We start from the raw sequence: 7,216 nt of genomic DNA on the forward strand, positions 1-7,216 counted from the left end.
CTGCTGTACCCACACCACAGATCTATGAGGGCCTTGTAACCTCCTGATCATGGCCAGATTCGTTGTTGTAGACATGAAAGGTCACGTGCAAGCAAAAGTTGGACACAGCTAGCTGGGTAAGTGGCAGAACTAGAGTTAGAATCCAAGAGCATTCTTCCTCCAGAGCCCACTCCTTCTGCCCCAAGTGAACCAGGGCTGCTTCTCTTCATCCCCAGCTCTTACCCTCAGACCCTGTTGCTCCTGAGAGAGGGGGATGATAAATCCTTGAAAGCTCAGCCATAGCCCTATTAAGTGGGAGCAGAATCAGATGCCAGCAAGAGGCTCTCCTAGCTGCAAGAGGTGGTTGGACTCAGGACTGATCCATTCATTCCCCAAACCTGCCTTCCCCTCAGGGTCTCTTCTTAGGATCCCCCAACTCCTAGTCCCTCTTGGGTATCCCCATCCCACTGGGGACCCTTGATGTTCATGCAGAAAGTGCCCACAGTGGCTGGGCACCAAGGTTTAGGGCTCTGGGAGGATAAGAAGGGGCATGCAGGACTCAGACAGGGGGGACAAGGACCAGACCTGAGCAGTGAGGGTGAGCATAAAAGCTTCCCCAGAGTGGGTCCCGGGTCTACAGAGGGCTCAATAATCTCCTTAGATCCTCACAACTTCCTAGTAAAGTCAGCACCATCCTCCCCATTTTACAGCTAGGGAAACTGAGGCTCAAAGATATTGCCACCTTTCCAAGGCTACAAAGCCAGAAAGTGACAAAGTTGGAATTACCCCTCTGACCTCCTGACTCCAAGCCCAGGCTCTTCCTGCTGCTATAGCTGCTGGTCCTTCCCAGGAACTGGCTTCCTCCCAAGGAGCTCCCACCCCACTCTGCCATGAAACATGGAATAGCTATTCTCTGGGCCAGTGGTCTCCCTCTCTGGGTATCAGCTGAGTGGGGAGGGGTCCACCGGCTTGCTGAGGTCTGGCTGCCTACTCTTGCAGGGGGTTACAGATAACCACCACCAGGCCAGGCGTCATCCCCGCCACTCCCCCTCCTCCCTAATAATTAATCTCCAGCCAGCAGTCCCAGCTGCAGTGCTTTCATCATCCAATTACCGGAGCTGCTGGCACAATAAATCTTGGTCACACAAATGCAGGCAAATCTGCAGCTATTTTCATGGCCATTACTGTGCATAGGACATCAAGACTCAGGTCATTTGCCTTTCTGATGTGGAGTCCTGCCCCCACTTCTTCCCATCTTCTCCATCTTTGTCATTTCTCATTGGGAGATGCCCCCCATCCCCCTTCACTGCAGATCCCCCCAAAGCACACATCCTCCCTTCCCCTCCCCTATCTGTAAGCAGAGGGGTCAAGATGGGAAGACTCTGTGTGACCTTGGCCAAGGCAGTTCACCTCTCGGAGTTTCTATTTCTTCACCTGTGAAACCAGAAATGACATTACTGACCTCATAGGGTTTTCTGAAAAACGAACATCCCAAGTTTGGTACATACCTCACTGGTGGCACATAGGTGTTTGTCGGTGGTTTCTGCTAATTTTTTTTAATAGCTACATATTTATTTTAGGGTGTATTAGGAAAAAATAAAACATATCAAACCTTTGATTTCATGAGTACTATTACTTAGAAGATAGTGAAATTAGGCATATACACAAAATATGCTAAAGAAAAATATTAAGAATACATGGATTTAGCAAAAATCACCGAGGAGGCATGAAAATGAGAGAAGCATGGAAACCCTGAAGTCACAGCTGTGTGGTGTTGCCTCCATAAATCTTTGTTCTGTTCCCCATCCTCCCACTTCCTGCATGGAGGAACGTGGGGACTACAGAGGGAGGTGACACATCCTGCTCTGAGAGGTGACGCAACCTAATATGGGGGGGGTCACCTCAGGGCCCCTCACTCACAGGAAAAACCTACCCCAGGCCTGCTCCACGCAGGCCCTGTGATGGGTGCTGACAGCACAGAACTCAAATGGCAGGTCCCTGCCTTCGTGGAGCCCCCAGTCTCCCTCACTTCAAAACTAAACCTTTTCAGTGTTTGCAAAGGGAACTGCCATGACCTTTCCTTGACAGGGTGTAGAGCAGGACTTCCCCTGAGGTCTCAGACTTGTGGGATTGCAGAGGAGGCACCCAGCTGAAGACAGGAGGCTCTAAGACCACACTCCGTGGAGACTGTAAAGAGATTGTAAAGAGACACATGGAGGACTTAGGAGGGAAAACAGAGTGGGGGGCGGGGGGGGGGGGACATCAGTGTAGCCCTGTGAGGAGTGCTCTGTTCCTGTGGAGAAGTTACTGTCATGATGGAGAATGGGGACTATTCCAGAGCTCCTCAGGGTAACTGGGCCTGCCTGCTAGAGGTGAACCTCCCTCCCTTACCCAGACAGGAAGCTTGCTGAGCTGGGAACCCACAGGCCCACCTCGGGACTGCCACCAAGCGGCACAGAGACTGGAACGAAGTTTCTGGTAGAGTGATCCTGTGGCAGGAATCCCACTGAGCGGGGGAAGGTGGTGTTCCAGGTAGGATTCAGAGGACCCCCTCCTAGTTCTTTCTGACTGTAGGCAGGCATGGAAGAAGATCACAGAAATTCCCGTGTTCCACACAAAGGGCACACAGGTTGGAATAGGGCATGTATACGTTGGGCTGTACAGACAGCCTTAAGCCAAGTAAGGGCGACCCCACCTACAGAACAGACTGGGCCTTGGACCTCTGACAGAGTCAAAGGACAACTCAACTGCCACCACTGAGCAAGGCCTTGACAACACAGGGGGTAGACAAGTGCCAGGGAAATCATGGCCACTATCTCTCAGCTAACAACAGACAGGTCATCAGGTTCATCAGTCTCAAATGGAACTGGAGTGAGGCGGATCCTGTGCTCAGGCACACACACAGGACGTCCTTCTCTGGAAAGCCATGGCCCCTCTCAGGCATCAGTTTCCCCTTGGGAACAACAGGTACTAAGTGGTGCTTCAGAGCAGTTTTGACAGACCAAGAAGAGACTGCTGGGATTGCCAACCACAGGCTTATGGTTGCCTGTAGCCCACGGCAAGTTGGGGGAAGATTGCCACCTGGTGGACGATGTTGGCAGTGCCACAGGGCCTCAGGTGAAACCCTGGTCTGAGAGCACTCAGGCTGAGGTGAGCCCGACTTTGTATGACCTTGGGCAAATCACTGCCACCCACTTCCTGAGCCTCACTTTTTCTCATCTAAGTGTGGGGTAGTGATGCCAGTCTCACAGGGCCATGGGGAGCATTAAACTAAACAATTGCACTGATGTACCTGTCTTGGGCAGGGCCTCAGTAAAGGTTTGACCACCTAGATCTTGTTCCAGCAGGACTTTGAGCAAGAGTCGGGCCCAGGAGACCAGGAGAAGGTGAGGCAAACTCACAGAGATCCCTGCTCCTCAACTTTCTCTCTTAGCCCCCACTCAGGACTGTCATTCTGTGTGTGGGGAACTGTTCTCAACCCAAACCTGGATAGTTCCTGGGGTTACCAAAGTGCAAGAAAAGTGGGCTGCTGACTCCAGAGAGTCTCTGGACCAGAAAACCTGGTTCCAGCCTCAGTTCCATCACTTGCTCTGTGACCTTCAACACCGTACCTGCACAAGTCTAAGCTTCTATTTCTTCTTTTATACAAAGCAGGTAATCTCTCCCACCCCAGAGGAGTGGAGAAGACTGACTGGACAGCCTGACAGGACATGGTGGGGGCTACTGCCTTCACCAGCACCAACCCTCCCAGTTGCCAGTAGCCAGGCTTCCTCCGTGGGTCAGCATGGTTCCCTCAATACAAGAGGGACGCCTTACGGCTCTAGACTCTCTGACAAACTGCCTCAGGCCCACTGGCACCACCCAGAGATGAATACAAGAGGGGAACAAGGGAGGGATGGAGAGGACAAGCTTGCCCATCCCTGTCCCATTGCATCACATAGACACACTCTGAATCCTCTCAACAACCTGAGGTTCATGTTATTGTGCCCACTTGACAGAGAGGAAATGCAGGCTCAACAAGTTTAATGAATTGCCCAAGGTCTCACACAGCTAGTTTAAACAAAACAGAACAAAAAGAAGGAAGAAAGGAAGGAAGAGGGAAGGAGTGAGAGCTAAAAAAAGAAAGAAGACTAAGAGCCTTTACTGCTGCTCCAAGCTTCCTCTTGATTCCCGGCATAACCCTAATTTCCTATCATTTTGCTCTGTTCCGTAAGTTTCTATTCAATGAATTATATTCTCCTAAATGTCATTTAAGTGTTACCCTCTCTCCCGCCAAGTCCTTTCACAAAGTCTTTTACTAATCCTTACCCAAAGGCCAGAGGTCCCACTGCCAAGTACATAGGCCCCTTTTGAGAATTGTCTGGATACAGAGCAACCATATCCCAGGCCCAGGTCACCCTCTCTCAAACATGGCAAGGAGGAGAGGCAACTCTTGGTCCCAGCACCTCCCAGAGATGCCAGGTATGGGCTCCTCAGTCCAGAGATCTGAGGAAGTCATTCTTATCCTCAGACACCCAAACCCAGGGGTTTCTATGGTCTACCCAGTACTAATTAGAAAAAAGGCATTTGCTGCCTTACAGGTACATGGCTTGGGGAGCTCCATGCTGGTGGATTTGGGGCCCCACTTGCCTCCTGGCCAGGCACTTTTGTATGATACATGAAAAGCAGCAGCCTTACCCAAACATATCACCTACCTGAGCTCCTGAACCTGGAACTCGTCTGTCCCTAGCTGGTGGGATCAGCCTCAGCTCCTAAGAATATATAAGTGTTTCTGCAGCCTGACCTTTTTGTCAGGCTCCATAGGGTTCAGGGAGGTCTGATGAGGGAGGATCTGCCCTACCTTCTGACTTTGGGCTTAATATGAAGGCCTGTCTCCTCCACTCACAATTTTGGAAGCACTGGGTTACTCACTGGCCTGGAAAACAAACATGGAACCCTACCTGCGAGCCCCACCCCTATCCTCCTGAATGTTATAAGGAAACTTACTTTCCAGCAAGAGGAGACCTTCCCATGAGAGATGGAAGGCAGTTGCCACACCTGACTCTGGCTTCAAGATTCGGCTTCTGCTTTAGGTCTTCTTTCACTGATTCCTGCTACCATCACGCTGACCTTGGGAGGGAGCATTACTCTCAACTTTCAAGGCTCTAGGCCAAGTGCGCTCACCCAAGCATCTCTCAATGCTTGACAACACAGCAGATGACAGTCTTCAGATCAGGCTCTAGGAAAGGTTTTCCAGTAACAACATAGACCGTGGAGCAAACCTGGATTACTGGAATGACAAAGAAGGTGTTCCTCAGCCCCAGCCTAGGATCTTCTTAATAGCACCTCCTTGAACACAGGGTTCGCTATAACTTGGGCTACCAGGGACCATCTTCTGGGTCATTTATATGCCATCAAGTCTCAAACCAAAGGAGTGAGGTCAGGAAAGGTGAGGGTGTCATATCCTAATATCCACCTCTGAGTTCTCAATTTTGGAGGATTCAGTGTGGAATGGCCATTCATTCATTCAACAGATTTTTATTGAGTACTATGCCAGGGGATGGAATAATATGGTGAACAAATGGACATTGTACCCTCCCCTCAAAACTCATAGGACTCGGCCTTAACCCAAACTCCATGGCCTATAACCATCTTTCAGTTTCAATACAGAAATCTCAGCTTCAAATCAGGCACATAGAGTAGCAAAAAGGGCACTAGAACTTCCTGACCATTTTCCAGTGTCTCAATCCAAAGAGATCTGGGACTAAGGCCCTTGAGGGGAAGGAGCTAAGGAGAGGTTATCAGGAGACAATAAGGAGGACCTTTGCCTATGGCCACACACAGCATGGCCACCTAGGACAGAAAATGACCATCTAGACCACACATAGGGTCATTACTGTCTGCTTGATGGGTACCATGTAGCCCTATTCCCTTATCCCCTGAATTTCACATTGGACCCTCATACTAATAGAGTTCAGCAAGCTCTAGCTTGGCAACTCTCCAGGCTTAATTGTGACCCTCACTCTCACCTCTGCACGTATAACAAGTTTGTCTTCACAGAGCTGAGTCCTCAGCCACCCAACTAATGCAAGGCCTCTTTTTCTTCTTCCCCAGTACTTGGCTAAGTATAGGAGTCTTGCAAATCTGCTTTACAGATGGAAAAAGCACCCTGTGCCAGCAGGCCTAGGTCCGTGCCCAAGCTCTGGTGTCACCTTTAATCTCCATGAGACTTGGCAAGAAAATCAATAGGAATCCCAGGAAATTATCATGCCATGGGAAAGCTAAATTCCTGACCCAGGAAAAATACAGATCACTGGCAGGCTAAAGAACCAAGTTAGACACTATTTGGGAAATAAAAGTTGGCTCCACATGGACATTAGTAGCATTGTATGTTCCTCCTACATCATGGAGCTGGTAAGGGTGTAAGTAGGAGGCAGGTGGGACAATGCATGGAGAGGTGAGTACTGAAACAGGTTATCAAAGAGTAGTCTGTGGGCCTGCAGCATTACTTGGGAGCTTGTTATAAATTCAAATTATCAGACCCAATCCCAGACCTACCAAATTAGATTCTTGGGGTGGGGGCAGGAGCCTTTTTTAACTTCTCTAGGTGATTCATATGCACACATAAGCTTGAAAAGTACTGCTACCACACTGTGCACACTGGATGGGCTAATATGATTACTACAGGGAAAAATCATAATAATCACGACAGATCCCACTTTTTGAATATCTGCTATGTGCCAGGCACTTTTTAAATTTTTATCTAAGTTTAAATACATTTTCTCACTTAACCCTCACAACAACCCTATGAGATACTTTTATTATCCTAGTTTTTACAGAGGAAATTATAGTTAAGATATGTGCCCAATCATTTAAACTTTCCAAGGCTCAGTTTCCTTGTCTGTAGGCTGGGGACAATAATGTCTTGCTTCCCTGGTGGTTGTGAGGATGAGAGACAATGTATGGAAGACCATCTACATGGCCTGATGGGCTCAGACCTGGCCACTGGGTACGGCTCCAGGGACTGGCCCACAGTGGGGAAAGGCAGAAGTAGAGTTGCTATCTCGAACTTGTGGCTCAATTGGAGACCAGCCGGTGCCTGCTGGCCCGGACCCTTCTCATTCAGCACTAAATCAGCTTCACCTGATCAAATTCTATGTTTACCCCTCAAGAGAATCCATGCTCTCACTCTGATTCTATTCCTAATTGATGACAGCACAATCTACATTTAGAATGACTGTGGGTTGTGGGAGGCAGC

This window comes from Panthera tigris, chromosome D1 (assembly GCF_018350195.1).
Source record: "Panthera tigris isolate Pti1 chromosome D1, P.tigris_Pti1_mat1.1, whole genome shotgun sequence".
In the NCBI taxonomy this organism is placed as follows: domain Eukaryota; kingdom Metazoa; phylum Chordata; class Mammalia; order Carnivora; family Felidae; genus Panthera; species Panthera tigris.